The sequence below is a fragment of the Mixophyes fleayi genome, chromosome 5, assembly GCF_038048845.1.
Source record: "Mixophyes fleayi isolate aMixFle1 chromosome 5, aMixFle1.hap1, whole genome shotgun sequence".
Classification (NCBI taxonomy): Eukaryota; Metazoa; Chordata; class Amphibia; order Anura; family Limnodynastidae; genus Mixophyes; species Mixophyes fleayi.
In genome coordinates, this window is record NC_134406.1 from 202,833,387 (window position 1) to 202,854,598 (window position 21,212).

At 41.3% G+C, this 21,212-nt stretch overlaps 1 long non-coding RNA gene across 1 annotated transcript in view; it reads left to right on the forward strand.

The window, feature by feature from the left end:
• Window positions 1-9,064: 9,064 nt before the first annotated feature.
• Window positions 9,065-21,212, forward strand: part of LOC142157815 (uncharacterized) — a 70,412-nt gene continuing 58,264 nt past the window's right edge. Inside the window, exon 1 of the long non-coding RNA XR_012692648.1 lies at window positions 9,065-9,171. This is a non-coding gene — a long non-coding RNA (uncharacterized LOC142157815). The remainder of the gene's footprint in view (window positions 9,172-21,212) is intronic.

The window sequence follows — 21,212 nt, forward strand, 5'->3', positions numbered from 1 at the left end:
TGTGATTGTGTGGTGGTCACATGGATGCTCTCTGTGGTCTCAGCAATCATTAGAATACTAAATATTAGTGAGATGGGGCTGGTAGAGGTTTGTATTTGATTGACCACAAATATTCAGATATTGCTTATATATGCCTGTACAATGGGGTACTTTTAGCTGGCCATAATGGAGTGTTTTGTTTTAACTAAAGGGCCTAATCATTCAGGGTTTGTTAACATTTTGCATTATAATAAATTTTTGCATTTTCAAAACAGGACGCCAACTTTCCAGAAGCCAGCGAGAGGATAACAAAGGTGCAAGAGAGAAGAGCAAGAACAGGTAAGAGACAATGGCACAATCTGTCTAAATTTGAATGCTGGAGAATACACCTGAACATTCATATTCAGGAGTGTTCCTATACACCTATATATTCAGGGGGGGGGGGGGCGCTGCGGCCGTATTAGCCCAGAACCCTTAATCAGGCCCTGGTAGAGTGTGTACAGAGTCACAATTGTTTCAGCAGATGGTTATGAGAGATGAAGAGCTCAGATCTGTAGGCAAATTGTGTACGTGTGTACACATGTATCTGCCGGATTATCAGGATTTTCAGTCATTGGTAAAATCGGTACAGAAATCGCATCTGAAGTAATTTTCAATAGTGTGCTTTACTGAGGTGTCTCACAAGACATTTTAATAAAGCAGGAGCACATTTAGGGAAAGAATCTTCAATATTTCAAAGTGTTTATTTTTTCTCTACTGGCAGGAAAACTGTTGCCTGCAAAACTGTTCATACTATCCATGCAGTTTTTCAGCAGCTGTTTCATCAAGATATTACATAGAGCTTTATGATAAACTATTTGTATGATCTGTTTTGCTGCTGGCACCAACAATAGGTTGCAGCTTATTATAGGAAGATAGGCCTGGTGTAAAAGTTTGTATGTCATGTACTGGTAGGTGCTTGTTGGTAAGATTTTGAGTGTTAAGTGAAAGGCATTAAGAATGTTTTTCTTAAGTTGGGAAAATATGTTGCCCATTTTTGGATACCAAAAATGGCTCTTTCCGGGTGATTTTTTTGGTATAATATTGCACAAATGAATGAAGTTTAGTAGGGGCCATGTAGGATGAGTGAATCTAAAGGGTTGATCATGTTGTGTTGGTTGAGTGTCTTCCTTTTAAAAAGCTCTCTGGCGAACAAAAATGGCTGCTAGACACAGACACAGGATCACAGTTCTCAGCATGTCATGTGATGGCAGAAGTAAGAAGTTATAATGCAGACATAGCTCAGATGGACATTCCAAAGCCTCTGTTCCCCCTACATCATGTGCCATGTGACTGTGGATGCCACAGTAGTCCAGAATCGTAAAGCATTAATAGCAGCCTGAAGAAAAAAAAGAGAAATGGTATATACCAACATTGTTTTTATAGTCTGCCACAGTGATTTATGTTAAAAGAACACACAGTTATCATGTCATTGCTGCTTTAACAGATATCAGAGTAAAAAATCTGCTTTATCTGACACCCTTTGGGCAAACCCCTTTATTTCTATAAGACAGCACCCTTTAAAATAAGTGGGAGAAAATAACACAGCAGAAAAATACCTCATGTGACAAGTTCTTAAGAGGGAATTTGTAATAGAACTCATTTCCCCTGGATAAAGCATTTACTCATAAAATAAAGTTGCCAAGTCCTCCTTTTAGTAAGGGACACATAAGGGTAAGGTCACATGGGTATTTTACAATGCTCTCATTTTCTGACCAGACAACCACATGCAAGGAGACAACAAGATATGCTTACTCAGCATAACATTGAAGTGAAAGCGTTCCGGGAATCACTATGGTGTAACAGAGGAAAAGAGTTCATCAATTCATTTCTTAGATACGATCAGTGTGCTTCTCTGCTTTTCCTCACTTTAGAACTTTGCGGTTTTCTGGTGGGAACTTTATGGTGCTCCAATATGTCTGTGTGACCGCATGCACAGATTGGATGATCATGTGAGATGGTGAGCTATAGGGGCCGACTCATCAAGAAACATAAATGCCGATTTTGTGCATTAAATCCGCAAATTGATCTGCATATGCCCAGAACTGGACCATACACAACCATACACAACTAATCGTGCAATATTCAATTCATCACAAGCACAAAAGGCACTTACTACAGCCTATGATTTCTGGGAGGGAACGAGGCGGGGAAAGAGCAGTCGCCCATAGTCAATGTACAGTAAGGGAGTGCCAAACTGGAACACATACAGCCACGTCCAATTCAGGCTTTGGGCACCTCAAGATTACTTCTGCCATATTTCTTGCTCCAGCTATAGGGCTAGTCTAAGTGCTGAGGTCCTGAGTACTATCGATGACAGTCACGTTTGCAATCAGGAGCAACTGAAAAATGTATTTTATGTTCAGTAGACATTAAGAACATACTAATAAATGTATTAAATGGGGGAAAAAAACAACACTTTTTTTTTTTTTATATTCAATTTTTTATTGAGGTATAAAATATGTCAAGTACAATTGAATGCATTATAAAATACATATATGTTTTCACAATTCTCTTACAATCCAATGAGTAATCAACATCCCATATCAATTTTTATCCCCCTTTAAACAAGACTTAACTATTAGTAGGTATAGATAGATTGATTGGAGGATCTGCAGAGACCATTCTTAACTCAAACCATTCAGTATTATGGAAACTGTTCCAAAGTTGTGTTCGTATAATGTGAGGTAAAAGAGCTATAAAACTCTCCCATGTGTCAAAGAATTGTTTTACGCTAATCTCTTTTTGTAAAGACGTCTGTATCCAGTCCATTCGAAATATATGATAGGTTTTTTTCTTTGAAAAGAGAGAACATAGGAGGAGAATTTTGGGCCCAGACTTGGAGTACGCTGTTTCTGGCCGCGGCTGAAATTGCCAATAATAGTTTCTTACATCCCTTGCTAACCTTGCAACTACCTGGGAGTATTTCAAATATCGCCCATTCTGTAGACAGGAGTGTGTAATTTAACAGGTGTGTATTAGAGAATCTCCAAAAAGTCCAAAATCTTTTAATTAGGGGACATTCCCAAAAGCAATCTCGGAGACCCACAGTTCGGACAACAGTGGGACTCTGATAAAACAACACTTTTTAAACTGTTTTATCATTATTGCCTATATTATTAACAGGTGACATTAGTTGAATAGGGGTTATCACACTCCCTAAAGAAGCCGTGTCGGGTGAAAGCTGTAGGAGACATCTTATGAAACCCACATATTGTTATCTGAAACCACATGATACTTTTATCTGATTTCAAATTTTACTATTGAGGAATCACCACTGCGGCAGATCTCTGAAATAGAACAGGGGAAAAAGCTATACGTATAGCAGTAGCTCATGTGACACGGACCGTATCCACTGCAAGAACCATTAAGAAAATCATAGATCCAGAGCAGTGGTGATGATCATTTGAAACTAGGACTATATTACCCCGTTCACTTTTCTGTGCATGAGTGCAAAGAAGCAAGGCATATGGATTAAATCCATTGTAACAACCATTAGGATCATTACAGATCCAGGGAAGAGATCATATCCGCTTGAAATCGGGACCATATTTCTCGACCTTTCCTTCTGTGCATGAGTAGAAATAAGCAAAACAGTGAGTAATTTTTACTCTATATCAATGTCTCATTGCCGCTTATTGAATATTATTATTGATTTTGCAAACGAGTGTATTATGGATATTACTTGTGAAAGGAGACTAAGGGCTAGATTTACTAAGTTGCGGGTTTGAAAAAGTGGGGATGTTGCCTATAGCAACCAATCAGATTTTAGCTTTCATTTATTTAGTGCCTTCTACAAAATGACAGCTAGAATCTGATTGGTTGCTATAGGCAACATCCCCACTTTTTCAAACCCGCAGCTTAGTAAATCTAGCCCTAAGTGTTTTTAAATAAAATACAGGTACCTGGTAATCGGATCGGACATTTTGCTGACACTATAACATTACCTGTAATGTGGACTTATCAAAACAATAGAACCCATTTAATTGCTTTTATGAGAACTTGAGCATGTTCAAATATTGTATGTTTTGATGCATATGTTGCAAACTAGTTTTATGTCATTTTTATTCCATTTTTAGGATTGGAAAATACATGTATAGTTTTATTTATTTCTACAAAGTACGGCTCTGACTCTTTACCCTATTTTTTATATTTCATATACCCATCTGTCATGTTGTACGCTAGGGATTTCTTGTTAGAATATATGTTTTTTTTCTTCTGTGCGTTTTCTTGCGAATTTATATTCCACATAAATATTGGACGTCTCCTACAGTGCCCTGTCTAGAAGAGCTGAGCAGACATATACCCGAATTCATCAGCGCACATATCTTCAGATCCACTTCTTGTTGAATTTGGGCATGTGCATGCCTGATTTCCGTGCTTTTTAAAACAAATGCACATTGCTTTAAGTATGCGTGCCTTGATGAATCAGACCCATGGACTTCAGTTAATAATCTTACCTGTTCTCAATAATTCAGCCACCTAACCTGCACAATGCATATGTATCCCTTAATAAACTGCCTCCTCATCATGCCAGTCATCTAATATAATTGCAAATAAAGTTGCAGCATGGCAAGCTATTCTCACTAGGACTTTGAAACAAGTAATTTTGGATGGATGACGTGACTGGGTGGCACTTTCTGTTTGTATCAGTCATATGCATGTGAAGTTGGTTTCTCCTAACAACCCAAGAAAACCATTTCTAGCATCTAGCAACCATGAATTCTACATTGGGCAGGAAAAAACAAACTGGAATTAAGTCATATGTGGTGAATGGTGTGATAGAGTTGTGTGAGTGCTGACTTCAGGCTTCAGTTACAAAGCACAAAATGACTGAGGCACAGTGCAATATCCCCTTTGCTGGCACTGCAGGTCTCAATGTGCACAGGTGCGATTTTCCCCAAGTGCATAAGTAGATGGAGCAGAAGTTTGCACCGATCAATAGGAGGAGAGGGTGTTCCTTTCTGAATACGAAGTAGGCGTGTCATGGCAATAGGGTTTCTGGGATCCGTCTCGGGACCCTTGGGGCTAGCTGTGGCAGGGATGTAGTGGAAACTGGGAGGTCGGATGAGTATCTTGCTCATAGGGGTACATTTATTCCTGTAAACCAGACGTTAGGAGGAGGAATGCTGGACTTGCACCTTAATCACTTGATTTTGTTGGCACTTAGCACTTTTTGACCACTTTCTTTTAAGCACCACCCTTATTCTTTGCCTTGGCCTTTTGGCTGGGCGAGAAATTTTTTATAACCAGCCCAGCCATTGGGCTGGGGCCTTATCCACTTGGGTGGGATACTATAGAGCGATTAACAAAACGATGACAACACTTACCCAGACATGTTCATAGTGAAGCTGACATTCCCTGCAGACTGATTATCACGAGTGACCTCAAACAAATGTGACCTATCAACATCCAGGCACCACAGATGAATGTCACTTTCAAGGGCAACACTCTTATTCCTGTTTTACAATGTTTTTTATGAAGGCTTCTACATTGTACAGCCGGCGCCTCCTTGCATTGCCCTCTTAACAGCAGGAATAACAGTGTCGCCCTTGAAAGTAAAGTCCATGTGTGATGCCAGGATTTTGATTGGTTGCAATTGTTGTAGATCGGTTTTTTCAACAGTCTGTCGTGGAATGACAGCTTCACAATGAACATGTCGGGGTAAGTGTTGTCGGCGTTTTGTTAATCACTGATATGACTATCACCGATTCACTTGGCACTATTTATTTTTCTCCACGTTTTGTCACTATTACTTTTATGTTTTTTCCCCCACAGATTTTAGGGGCGTGGTTATGTCCTTATGGGCTATGCCCCCAAAAGATGTAGGGGGGGCTGTGTGGCCCTGAGGTTCCGCCCCCCCTGAACCTATCGTCTGGCCTCCCTTCCAGGTGGTTGGGCCAATTGTTGAGCCCTGGATGAAGCTTCGGCGGATCCCAGAGGCTAAAGGGACCCCCCTAGTCTTGCAGTGAAGGTGTTCTAAAGACCCTTGTCCCCTAAGGGACCTTTTAGTTTTGGGGGTCAAGGACTAGGGCCCTTCCTCTCTAGAGAAGGGCCATGTACCACACCCTTGTGCACGTTTTTAAGTTTTTGCACTTTTTTGTTGAGCACTTGGGCATGAAAAAAGTAGGTGTGCACTTTGTAGTGTGCTTGCCTGATCAGCTAGGCACAACGGTGCAAAATCAACGATTTTAAGAGTGTTCTTTATACATTTTTGTTAACCTCTTTTACCTGCATACATATGACACTTATTTAATGAGAAATAAACAGACGTAAGCATTTCTGTTTGTACATTTTTTTTTGCTTTCAGCATATATAGTACAACTAGAGACAGTTCCACAGTCACATCATTTGTTTTTATTTTGGTAAACTGCATAAAAGCTGCATAAAATTGTAATGTAGGACTGGAACTAATGGTACATATAAATACCTCCCAAATGCCCTGTAACCGTACCCTTTTTTTTTTACTAAATTTGTCCAGATTACCTTATTGACAGTGTTGGAAGGTATGCCAAAGTGTTGTGAAGTCACTCCCAATGAAATGCGGTTATATCCCATTTTCGGAGGGGCATGGTTGTGTCCTGATTACCAAACATAAAATGTAGGGACGCATACATACACTACATGGTCAAAAGTATGTGGACACCCGTTCTAATGAGTGTGTTTGTTTAGTCAGTTTTCAGTCACAGTCACTGCTAACAGATGCATAAATTCATCGTACAGATAGAATGGGTTGTAGTGAAAAGTTCAGTTACTGCAACTTGTTTGTACTGTAGGATCCCACCTTTCCAACAAGACAGTTCATCAAATTTCTGCCCTGCTAGTGCTGCCCCGGTCAACTGTAAGTGCTGTTATTCTGAAGTGGTAATGTCTAGGGGTGACAACATCCCAGCCACAAAGAGTTTGGCCTTACAAGTCCACAGAAAGGGACCACTGAGTGTTGAAGTGCGTAGTGTATACAAAATACTTCCTTTCTGCAACAAAACAATTTTGCTCCAAAAAAACATAATAGGAAACAAAACAAAATATAGTGCAATCATGTTTTTAAAAGAAATATTTCAATCCACCAGTGAAAAATATAATTGTGAAAGCGCTCACATTAAGGTTTGCCTTTAGCAAGTAATGTCCTGATCCAGCTTCTTCCATCAGAAGGAGCAACCGGTTGTGCTCAACACATTCACATCTTGATGTGTAAATCTATGTTCTGTTACAAATAAATGATGACACTTTTACTAAAAAATAAATGTAACAGAACTGCATAAATTTATAACCCGGCAGCAGCACTATGACTGTGCAGACGCCGCCAGACACTGAAGAACTACAAAGCACATCATGCTTTAGGGGAGAAGAGAATGAAGGAGATGGCATGAGCTAGGACCGTTATTGAGTATGCAGAGCTCAGTTCTTGTCAGCTAACAGTTGAGGTGAGAGGAATGGAAGGTGAGCAGTTTCAGTGAGGACAGAATAGCTTTGTACTAGGTATAAAAGATAAATATAGTTGTGAACAGCACTTACTATCTATGCTGACGTAAGTATAGGAAGGGCAGTGATAAAATCAGTTTACCCAGGAGATAACATCACAGATATGAAGTGGGTGATGTCACATCAAGAGCAATGTATTTATTTACAGTCAGTTAAATAGCCAGTGTTCAATTGAAGACTACAACATGTATATATATAAAACTCCCAGTATATGTAAATCAGGATCAAACAAGTTCACCTTATTATTGAAAGGACTGAGTAACAGAGCAAATCTTCTAGCAAGCTAACAAAATTATACAGCATTTATGCAATCTTCAATTAATGACCAAGGGCCTGATTCATCAAGGAAAGGAATTCAATAAAAGGTGTAACTTTGCACATTGGCAAAGCCATGTTGCAAATCAAGGAGTGCAAATTAGTTTATTATTTTGCACATAAGAAAATACTGGCTGTTTTTTCATTAGGACACAAATACTTGATAGCTTTATTTTTACACTGACATGCCATACCCCAATTATAAATCTGTCCCTACATTTTAAATTAACCTGCCCTCCAAAGCAACATGATTTTGCCACAGTGCAAACTTACAAATTTTTTGGCTTTACTTTCCTTAATGAGGCAACCAGACGCGATACTTTCAGCCGGGCCGCCGGTCCTGTTGGTCATGCGCGGCAACAGGACGCTATTCAGATTCCCGGCGGCGGCTGATGTCATCACGCCGCTGGCATCTCATTGCCCACTAGTTCTATTTAAGACTGACTCTGACACCATGCTGGTGCCAGAGTATTGGGTCATTCCTGCTTCAGCATTCCTGTGTATTATTTGGCTCGTCCTGACTATTCTTGATGTTCTCCAGTGTTTCCGATTCACCCGGCATGTCTGACCACTCTATTGGTTTCTTCCTGTGCATTGTTCCCTTCTGGAAGTTACAGAGCCGTCTTGTCTGACCATTCTATTGGATTCCTCCCTGTGTACCTCCGCTGCTAGCTCGTTACAGACCCGGCTTACCTGACTACTATCTCTTGTACCTCGCTATACAGCTCAGTAAAGGACCGCAACCTGCGTGCATCTCGCAGCAAAACCCATACCTTCTTGAAGGGTTCCTGGAGAAGACCAGGAGGCACATTAAACTCCGCACGTTCTACTTGAGCTGCGCCAACGTTAGCAGGTACCCCTCATATCACAAAGATACACAAAGCTGGGTGGCCTGATTATGTTTCTTTTCATTTAGATGAAATGACTGGTACAGGTAGTGATAAACTAGCAGAAAGAATAGCAGACTGCTGTGAACCAGGTTGGCATTTGAAATAACAACATTGCACTGGCACAGGTATGGGCTCCAGGAAGCCCTTTTATGGTAGTTGATGATTCCTGATTGCAGACTGTGTTCAGCTGGGCAGAATCAGTACTTTGAGTTGCTGAGATGTATCAGGTGACTATATCCAAGGTGGCAGCTCCCAGGAACTGGTTTTGGAGGGAAACCTGGAGAGGTGGCTGCTATCCCTTGATTGGCTGAGAGGAATCATGTGACTGAATCCAAGATGGCTGCGCCCATATCCTGATTCTGAAGGGATCTCTGGAGCGGAGACAGACTGGGCAGCATCTTGCAGAGAGATCTGAAACAAGCAGAGTCTGAGGACCGCAGGGACAGCTTGGAAAGACAGTGGAGAGGTAAGTGACAGAACCTGAGAGCCTGGTGTGTGATAGGTTATATATTTGTACAGGATAATAGGTTCTAGAAAGGAAGATAACAGACATTAAATGGGTTAATGTTTTTTATATTTAATCTTTAAAACAAACACATTGTGCATTATTATTATTTATTTATAAGCTGCACAGATTCCGTAGTCCCGGATACAGAAGCAAGTAACAAATAGATGAGGTAATAAACATAATTAGCATAGAGGGCATAGAGGGACTCACACAGAGGGCAGCAAAAGACATGACAGGATGTTTGAGAGCATCAGACAGTAGACAGACATGGAACAAAAGGTAGAGGACCCTGCCAGTGAGAGCATGTATAATTGTCTGTCTTTGCTAATATTTTATAACTTTAACCAGCCTATAGTAAATAATTATTACACCAAAGGGGCGTTTATTACGTAATTTGGAGTTCGTAAATGGGCATTTCACTGTGTGTTTGTGGCAGAACAAGGTGCACCAATAAACAGGTGAGACATCTACACTATAAGCAGCTGATTTAAATCTCTGTCTGATCATTTTATGAAATCAATGGCAGTACACAAATCCCTTGGACTTTATAAGATCCACTGAACTTGTGCAGTTTTTACCATGGTGAGTTCTACATTAAGATTCATGAGTAATTATCCAATTCATAAGCTTTTTTTTGCAGTTTTGTCTACTCACTCACTTGTTGATGTTAAAATATCTTTAAAATTTTGCTATGGACCAAGGTAGACAGGCAATTCTAGGTAGCGATTTAAATTGAAACGGTTGACACTGTTATAATTGATGTAAAAAAGTACTTTACACTGTTGATAGCAATAGCTGCTTTGCTTGAAGAAGCAGTTTGTTACCAAGAGATTACATGCTCCTGTAAAAAACTGTGTAATGTAATTAAATTACTAATGTTAGGGACAATGCATGTATTTGTATTAGAGATGGTAACTGACCCCCGTGTTTTGGATTCGGTTTTGGATCTGGATTACCGTCGTGTTTTGGTTTTGGTTTTGGTTTTGCAAAACCGCCATTGCGTGTTTTGGTTTTGGTTTTGGTTTTGTTTGGTTTTGTTTTGCTATTTTTTTGGAAAATCCATGTTTTTGGGCCTAAATTAACCCAATTTAGTGCTCCAACTGTTTTAGAGACAAGTAATCTAATTGTTGAGGTAATAAATCATCCAAAAAAACAGTTTAATTCTTCGTTGGTAGGCCTATTCTACACACAAAACAGATTGTCTTCCTCTCCATCTATGCATATTGGCAATGCAGCCATCGTCTTTGAATGTATATTACACCCTACACTTATAGTTAAATATGTAAAGAAATGGAAAAAGCCAGTTTGGTTTCTGTCTCTCAAGGCCCCCCTCCACTTGTATAAAATACCAAAAAATTCAGCCATTATAGACTGTACAATATTAATTGACATGGAGAAAGCCAGTTTGTTTTCTGTCTCTCTAGGCCCCCTCCACTTGTATAAAATACCAAAAAATTCAGCCATTATAGACTGTACAATATTATGAAAAATGGACAAAGCCAGTTTAGGGTCACTCTGTCTATGACACCCTACCCTTAAGGATAAATTGCCCTAACAGCAGCCTTTCAAGATGGTATGTGATATGGAAATGCCACAAGTCCCTTTCCTCTTTGGGGGTAGATTGCACCCTACACTTACATAGAAAGTTTTAAAAAGATGTTATCGGCATCATCTTCAGCTTAATCCTCACCCTCATCAGTGTGTACGTCATCATCACAGACTATCAATTCATCGCCGCTTGAATCCGCCATTAGAGAACAGTTAGTGCTTGGATGTCTTGGATGGTGAAGGCCTTCCTCGTGGAAGATGTAGTTCATTTTTATAAACATCATTTTCTCCACATTTTTGGGAAGTAACCTTCTACGGCGATCACTGACTAAGTTCCCTGCTGTGCTGAACACTCGTTCAGAGTACACACTGGAGGGTGGGCAGCTTAGGTATTGCAAAGCAAGTTTGTACATGGGTTTCCAAATGGCCTGCTTTTCTTCCCAGTAAGGAAAGGGACTGTCTGACATTTCCATATCAACTACCTCTTGAAAGTAATCCTTCACCATCCTTTGCATGTTTATACTCATATTGGATGGAGTTATGGGCAAAGTGACACATTTTTTTGAAAAATCCTTCAAACCAGCCCAGATGTTAAATTGTTCTGGTCTGCCCCCTGTGTCTTCCCTGCTTCTTTTTTGGAAATTTAATTTTTTACGAGCAACAGCTTGAGAAAGTGAAGGAGGACACGTCGTCAAGCCGAGGCCCAGTTCAGCGGCCAACTTGCTGAGCAATAGCTCCTTGCAAAAGTTCACATCTCGCTCATTTACAAGTAAAGACTCATTGTAGGTTTTAAACTTTGGATCAAGCACAGTGGCCAAAACGTACTGATCAGAGTTCAAGATCTTAATAACTCAAGGATCATTGTGAAGCGAATTAAGTACTTGATCGACAAGGCCAACATACTTTGCTGAATTGCTTGCTTTCAGCTCCTCCTTTATTTTCTCAAGCTGCTTTTCCAATAGTCTAATTAAAGGAATGACTTGGCTCAAACTAGCAGAGTCTGCACTCACCTCACATGTCACAACTTCAAATGGTTTCAGCACCTTGCACAGCACTGAAAGGATTCCCCACTGTGCAAGAGTGAAATACATCCCCCCTCCTTTCCCAATGTCATGGCTTGTGCAATATGCTTGGATGGCTTTGCGCTGTTCCTCCATCCTCTGAAGCATGTACAGGGTGGAATTCCACCGAGTTACCACCTCTTGCTTAAGTTGGTGGCAGGGCAAGTTAAACTGCTCTTGGAGCTGCTGTAATCTCCTACATGCTGTGGCTGAATGCCTGAAATGGCCTGAAATTTTACGGGCCACCGAAAGCATCTCCTGCACCTCACGGTTATTTCGTAGGAAGCTCTGCACCACCAAGTTGATGGTGTGAGCAAAACAGGGAATATGTTGGAAATCACCCAGCTGTAATGCTCGCACTATATTGTTGGCGTTATCTGAAATGACATACCCTGGGGAGAGTCCGAGTGGTATAAGCCATGCATCAATCACATCTCTCAGTTTGCGTAACAAATTGTCAGCCGTATGCCTGTTAATGAAGCCGGTGATACAAAGAGTGGCCTGCCTGTGACAAATGTTACGTAGTGGTGTACATGCTGCTGCTGTTCCTGCTGGTGAAGGTGAATGACCAACCCAGTGGGCTGTCACAGTCATATAGTCTTTGGTTTGGCCACTTCCACTTGTCCACATATCTGTGGTTAAGTGAGCAGTGGGCAGAATGGCATTTTTCAGCGCAATCTCTTCATTTTTACACACTTTTTGGTATAGTTGTGGAATATCTTTACGGGAGAAATGGTGTCGCGATGGAATTCTGTAACGCGGACACAAAACCTCAATTAACTGTAAAAAACCAGCTGCGTTTATTGTGGAGATTGGACGCAGATCTAACACTAACATTGCAGCCATGGCGTCTGTGATTCGCTTGGCGACTGGGTGACTGCTGTCATATTTGCTTCCCCTCGCAAATGATTGTTTCACAGTTAATTGTTGAAATGTAGGACTGCTCATTTTATTAACCTGCCTCTGGGATGACGATTCACCCCCAGCAGCAGCAAAAGCAGCAGCAGGACTAACGCTTTCTTCAGAGGAATCAATAATAGTGCCGGAGTCATCCAGCCTTAAGTGGGATGCCGGGCTAACTCCGAGCGCTACTGAGGATATTGATGAGGATGGTGTGGTGGGCGTATTTTGTAGCCGTCGGTATGTCGGTGAGCGGAGGGTCTTAGCTGATGAGGGAGTGCTTGTATTCTTTTGGGAAGAACTTTCAGCTTTTCCCAACACTTTGCCATGAACTCTCGTTAAATGGCGTAACATAGACGAGGTTCCAAGATGGTTAAGGTCCCTTCCTCGACTGACTGTGGCTTGACATACACTACAAATGGCTATACAATTGTTGTCTGGATTTGGGTAGAAATAATTCTACACATAAGAAGTGGATTTTTTTGTTTTATGCCCAGGCATGACAATGGCCTTTTTCTTGTCACGTGCCAGAACTGCTGCCACTGGTGCAGGACTTACACAAACAACCTCATCCTCATCAACATCCTCATTAGCGCCCTCGTCGCCTACACAAATCTCATCCTCTTCTAATTCCAAAGTGGCATCCTCAATTTGGGTATCACCGGCTACACTCGGGCTATTAAGGCACACATCAGCAGAATGCTCACGATTAGACATCCCACTGTTGGATGGACTCTCCACAGGGATTGTTGTCATTTGTGAATCAGAGCAAATATTCTCCTGTAATGCCTCACTGTTATCTTGCAGCTCGGCTTTGACGCGTAACAGTAGTTGTGCACCAATTGTAGGCTGGGTAACTTTTTGGGATCTGCCACTAATGGCCAAAGGTGAAGGCCTCATTCTCTCTTTGCCACTGTGTGTGTAGAATGGCATGCTTGCAATTTTTTTTTTATCGTCACTTAACTTTTGCTCAGTTACACTTCTTTTTCGCTTCAATACAGTAAATTTTTTTTGGGTTTTTGTTTTTTGCACTAATTTGAAAACACTCTGTTGTTTGACATCGCCTTGGCCAGATGACGTACTGGGAACACTAACATCAGGACTGGTGACAGAACCTGGTTGCTCATTCAGATCATATGTGGACTGCTTTGAATCCATTCTGAGCGCAAACCACTGGGGAGTGCTAAAAATTATTTGGTAGATACTGCTGACAGATATGACTTTTGACAGCCAGAAATATTAATGCACAATTAGGGAGGACACCCCAAAAGCACTGAGGAGTGCTAAAAATTATTTAGTAGATACTGCTGACAGATATGACTTTTGACAGCCAGAAATATTAATGCACAATTAGGGAGGACACCCCAAAAGCACTGAGGAGTGCTAAAAATTATTTAGTAGATACTGCTGACAGATATGACTTTTGACAGCCAGAAATATTAATGCACAATTAGGGAGGACACCCCAAAAGCACTGAGGAGTGCTAAAAATTATTTAGTAGATACTGCTGACAGATATGACTTTTGACAGCCAGACATATTAATGCACAATTAGGGAGGACACCCCAAAAGCACTGAGTGCTAAAAATTATTTAGTAGATACTGCTGACTGTTATGACTTTTGACAGCCAGAAATATTAATGCACAATTAGGGAGGACACCCCAAAAGCACTGAGGAGTGCTAAAAATTATTTAGTAGATACTGCTGACAGATATGACTTTTGACAGCCAGAAATATTAATGCACAATTAGGGACGACACCCCAAAAGCACTGAGGAGTGCTAAAAATTATTTAGTAGATACTGCTGACAGATATGACTTTTGACAGCCAGAAATATTTATGCACAATAATGGGGGACACCCCAAAAGCGCTGGGGAGTGCCAAATATGAAGAAAAAATAATAAACCTCTATCCTCCTCTCTGCACTAGCGATTTTGGTTAGAGCAATTGCAAGAACAATATTGTATTCTCTGTCCCTGCTCTAATTAGCCTATGACTACACCCTGCTCTCTCCCTCTGTCAAATGGCGATGGATTGCTGTGGAGGCGTGTATTTATAAAGTTGAAGTATCGCGAGAACCGAGCCCCGAGATCCGACGACGTCGCGATGACGTTCGGCCTCGATTTGGATTCGGAACGGGCGGGAGAGTACCGAGCTGCTCTGCTCGGTACTCGGATACCCAAGTTCGGGTGGGTTCGGTTCTCGGAGAACCGGACCCGCCCATCTCTAATTTGTATACCATTATATAACTATCTTTGTTCTTTGAACAACTTATGGATACTCTTTATAAACACAGCTAGAAAGTAAATTATTATTTTTTTCAGCATTTTTCACAGTGAAGATTTTAAACAAAAAAAATATAGCAATACATTTCCTGTATGTCTTAGCTCTAAGGCAGTGGCGGATCCAGGGGCTTGCTGCCGACAGCTGCACACTGTGCAGGTCCGTTCAGCAGTGAAAGTGTGCTGTCCCGCTGCTCTGATTGTGTTTTAAACACAATCAGAGCGGCGGGACAGCACACTTTCACTGCTGAACGGACCTGCACATACTGTGCAGCCGCCAGCAGCCTTAGAACACAGAAAGGGTGCGGGGCCTAAATCGCCCCCCTAAAATCGCCCGGGGTAGGACAAATGTTTGGGTCCGCCCCTGCTCTAAGGGTACATGTAGGAAGTTTATTTGTGTGACTTATATCATGTTTTATTAATAATTCATAACTGGCTGCATAAAAGCATGTACATTTCATGTTAACAATCTAAAAAATTGGATGCACTGCTGAGCCAATATTTCTGAAGTTTATGCATAACCCAGTACATACATAGAGCAATGTCCAATTGTATCTGCATTCTAGAATTGGATATGATATAAATAATCTATTATTAGCTGTATGGTTGCTATGGTGGATTCACAGCACCATGGTGGGAGTTCTACTTAAGATATCTGCCACCCACTGATACTATACCTTCACTGACTCACTAGCTGTAGACGAGAATCATCAGCATTAAACATGAAAGCAACATAGACATTATTATCTCAGGTCACAAATTAAGTTTGTTATCTGTAAGTAATTGAATTATTGAAGCAAAATAAGTTGGCTATGTACAGAGATGTTTTATCTATTTAATGGGCCTGTATGTAAGAGAAGTACCCCCCCCCCTCAAGTGACATGGGGAGAATGTAACATAAGCTCTCCCCACTCACCCCATGTCACATATGCTCCCCTACCACCCCAGCATTCTCCCCTTGTCATGTGTGACCCATTCCCTGTCCCAGAGGTTCGTTCCACTTGCAGTGCTTGCTGGAGGAGAACATTGGTCTTCACAGCACCTCTAACCAGTGTGAGCTGTGGAGTACAGTGCAGCACTCTAATCCTTCCACCATAGAACATCGGACAATTCCCTGTAGTTAATTATGTAACACTTATTGTTAAGATTTACACTATCAATACCACGGAAAGTATTGGTAGTTACTATAAATAGTAGAGTTTCTATGTCACAACAGAAGTGGGATGGAGGCTATCTGCTGGTGTTGACGTGACTGAGCAGGAAGGCATGGAGTCTAACGCACCCTTGGTATTCACCAGGGACCCCTGCAAGGAGGTATGGACTTGGCTGCAGAGGTTGAGCAGGTCGTAGTTCTCCAAGACAGTCACCAGCGAGATAGGTGAACAGCGGATAGTCGGACAGGCTGAGGTCAAAACAAGGAGGACGATGCAGTACCAAGTCAGTAGCCAAAGAGTAGCCAGGGAAGCCGAGTAGTACCAGGATGTCAATGCCAAATCAGGATCCAGATAGAAGTCAGTAACAAGCCAAAGCAGCAGGCTACTAGGAACAGGAGACTGGAACAAACGCTGGAGATCAGGTGTGAGCCTAATACTCTGGCACCCTAGTGGTGTCAGAGGCAGGTTTAAATAGAGGCAGGGTGTTCCTGATTGGAGCGTGAGAAGGCCTGCTCTGGATAGGCAGATGCGAATTGAACAACCCACCGATTCAGACAGGAAGCGCTAGGCAACGGGCAGGGGGGGGCTGTCAGACTTTAGCCCGGGGGGCAAGCACACAGCACTGGCCCATAAGTAGCGGCCCATCCTTAAAGGGTGGTTTTTGGTACAATATGTATTTATCCATACAAAAAGAGGCTATTTTAGTGTTGCTTAATCCATATATATGGATTTAGGCTCTAGGGGGCCTGGGCACTTTAGACAGGGTAATCACTTATGATGTAGCATGGTTATTATTTTAGATAAATACACAAGCAACAAAGGATAACAAAGATGTCTATCTGCGCAATCAATCCCAAAGCAGCCTCTTAACTTATAATGTACAATCCCTTCAATGTACTCAAACATCTATACAATAACCACAATAATAAGAAAAGTTGGCGCTATAGGATGTACCATATAGGATACCCAGATGAATCCTAAAGTATAAAAAGTCACTTTTTCTTGATAGCGGTTCCTAAATAGTACATGAAGATTCTTCTTCTTTAGCACTCTCCATTGTGGATATTCATCAGATGGATATTCATATAAAAAAATATAAAACTGACATAGTATAGCCTGTATATGCCAACCAATATTACACACAAAAGGACCCTTTAATAGCCCGTGTTCTCTATTGTACAACAACACCACGTGATGAAAACGATTCTTATTTAACTCCTCATGGGTATGCACTTACTGGAAGGCAGTGGAAAACTAGCGTATCAAATCAGACATGTGTATTCGTTTTTCCTCTTCATTCCTGATCTTTATCCCATAAAACAGACCTCCACTCCATCACAGTATTGGTAAAAGAAGAGAGAAGATTCCATAGTGTAAAATCCTTACAACATTTATTAATAAAATACTGCTCATGGATAACTTCATAAACGATACAACCAGACACTGCTACAAAGGGAAAAGATGGACCCTTACTCTTCAGTCTTTCAAACAAGCGTGGTAGATAACATAACAGCCACAGATGTCCCGGGTAACAATTCCGCGCTGCACGCCGTCCGAAAAGAGCTGAAGTTTCCAATTCCAAATTCCCCAGTACAGCGTCTTACGTCACTCACTTACGTCTGCCGACGCTTTTCGATTCAACAATCTTTATCCAGGCATCTGGATAAAGATTGTTGAATCTTGAAAATAATCCTCCACCATCCTTTGCATGTTAACACTCGTATTGGATGGAGTTATGGGCAAGTTCACACAATTGTTTTTGAAAAATCCTTCAAACCAGCCCAGATGTTAAACTGTTCTGGTCTGCCCCCTGCGTCTTCTCTGCTTCTCTTTGGAAAATTTCATTTTTTCCAAGCAGCAGCTGCTTCAGAAACTGAAGGAGGACACGTCGTCAAGCCAAGGCCCAGTTCAGCGGACAACTTGCTAAATAATAACTCCTTGCAAAAGTTCACATCTCGCTCATTTTAAAGCAAAGACTCAATGTAGGTCTTAAACCTTGGATCAAGCACAGTGGCCAAAACCTAGTGATCCGAGTTCAAGATTTTAATAACTTGAGGATCATTGTGAAGCGAATTAAGTACTGCTGCAATCTCCTACATGCTGTGGCAGAATGCTTGAAATGGCCTTTTACGGGCCACCGAAAACATCTCCTGCACCTCAGGGTTATTTCTTAGGAAACTCTGCACCACCAAGTTGATGGTGTGAGCAAAACAGGGAATGTGATGGAATTCACCCAGCTGTAATGCACTATATTGTTGGCGTTATCAGAAATGACATACCCTGTGGAGAGTCCAAGTGGTATAAGCCATGTATCAATCACATCTCTTAGTTTTCATAACAAATTGTCAGCCGTATGCCTGTTAGTGAAGCCGGTGATACAAAGGGTGGCCTGCCTGTGACAAATGTTACGTAGTGGTGTACATGCTGCTGCTGTTCCTGCTGGTGAAGGTGAATGACCAACCCAGTGGGCTGTCACAGTCATATAGTCTTTGGTTTGCCCACTTTCACTTGTCCACATATCAGTGGTTAAGTGGACAGTGGGCAAAATGGCAATTTTCAGTGCAATCTCTACATTTTTACACACTTTTTGGTACAGTTGTGGAATAGCTTTACGGGAAAAATGGTGTCGCGATGGAATTCTGTAACGCGGACACGAAACTTCAATTAACTGTGAAAAACCAGCTGCGTTTATTGTGGATATTGGACGCAGATCTAACACTAACATGGCAGCCATGGCGTCTGTGATTCGCTTGGCGACTGGGTGACTGCTGTCATATTTGCTTCCCCTAGCAAATGATTGTTTCACAGTTAATTGTTGATATTTAGGACTGCTCTTTTTCTTGGCCTTCCTCTGGGCTGACGATTCACCCACAGCAGCAGCAACAGCAGCAGCAGTGGGACTAACGCTTTCTTCAGAGGAATCAATTATAGTGCAGGAGTCATCCAGCCTTACTAAGTGGGATGCAGGGCTAACTCCGAGCGCTACTGTGGATATTGATGACAATGGTGTTGTGGGTGTATTTTGTAGCCGTCGGGATGTAGGTGACCGAAGGGTCCTAGCTGATGATGGAGTGCTTGTAATTTTTTTGGAAGAACTTTCAGCTTTTCCCAACACTTTGCAATGAACTCTCGTGAAATGGCGTAACATAGACGAGGTTCCAAGATGTTTAAGGTCCCTCCCTCAATTGACTGTGGCTTGACATACACTACAAATGGCTATACAACTGTTGTCTGGATTTGGGTAGAAATAATTTCACACATAACAAGTGGATGCCCAGGCATGACAATGGCCTTTTTCTTGTCATGTGCCAGAACTGCTGCCACTGGGGTAGAACTCACAAACAACCTCCTCCTCATCAACATCCTCATTAGCACCCTCGTCGCCTACACAAATCTCCCCCTCATCCTCTTCTATTTTCAAAGTGGCATCCTAAATTTGTGTATCACCGGCTACACTCGTGTTGTTCAGGCACACATCAGCAGAACTGCTGAAAGGAACCTTCTTTATGGGTACACTGTCACTAACAGAATGCTCATGATTAGACATACCACTGGTGGATGGACTCTCCACAGGGATTGGTGTCATTTCTGATTCAGAGCATACATTATCCTCTAATGCCTTACTGTTTTCTTGCAGCTCGGCTTTCACGCGTAACAGTAGTTGTGCTACACTTTTAGACTCCAAATTACTTGGTCTTGCTTGGTCACGAGTGACCGTACAAGAAGAAGGCTCAGTAACATTTTTTGATCGACCACTAATGGAGAAAGGCGAAGGCCTCATTCTTTCTTTGCCACTGCGTGTGTAAAATGGCATGTTGGCAATTTTTTTTTTTTTATCAGCAGTTAACTTTTCCTCAGTTACACTTCTTTTTTGCTTCAACGTGGTAAAAAATTTTTGGTGTGTGTTTTTTTCCCTGATTTAAAAAGACTATGTACTTTTACATAGGCTTTACCAGATGTCGTACTGGGAACACTACCTTAACTTTTTAACTCTGAGTTAGCACTGCATCCCACTTAGTAAGGCTGGATGACTCCTGCACTCTGGACTGGTGCCAGCACCTGCTTGCTGATTCTGCTCAAATGTGGACTGCTTTGAATCCATTTTAATGAGCCCAAAGCACTTGTAGTGCAAAACATTGCATAGATACTGCTGATAAATATCACTTTTGACAGCCAGAAAAATTAGTGTTTCACACTGGGGAATATGGGACAGCCCAAAGCACTTGTAGTGCAAAATATTGTAAAAATACTGCTGCTAAATATGATTTTTGGCAGCCAGAAAAATTAGTGTTTCACACTGGGGAATATGGGACAGCCCAAAGCACTTGTAGTGCAAAATATTGTAAAAATACTGCTGCTAAATATGACTTTTTTTACTCTCTATTTAGAGTTTATTAATTAATATAGGACCACCGAGCTAAGCTTGCAGTGGATCTGCAATTTTACTTATTTTTGTTTTTTGTTTTTGGTTTTAATATTTCGCCAGCTTTTGGGTATAGGATGAATTATCAAACAAATTTTAATGTATATCAATAAAATTGAATTTTACTTAATTAATTACACTCATCCATTGTTCTGAGTGCCCCTCAGTCACCTGCCTTTTTCTTTTCTTTTTGGTATACATTGTACTTCAGGTGTATGGGTGCACCGTTCAGGATGTTTTTTTGCTACATTATAGACATCCTGTTTGACAGGCTACAATATTGAGAGCTTATCAATAGACCTTGGTGTGAGATTTGCCTAGTGCGGATACTTTTTTCCTTTTACAAAATATGACTTTTGGCAGCCCGAAAAATTTGTGTTTCACACTGGGGAATATGGGACACCCCAAAGCAATTGTAGTGCAAAAAAAATTGAAAAAAATGCCTCCTCTATTCCTGCTCTAACAATTGCTAATAGAATTGGTAATAATAATAGAATTGAATAGAATAGAATTGAAATAATAATAGAAAGAATAAGGTGTACAATTATTGCTCTGTCCCTGCTCTAATATAGCCTGTGACCTAACCCTGCTCTCTCCCTCTGTCAAATGGCGATGGATTGCTGTGGAGGCG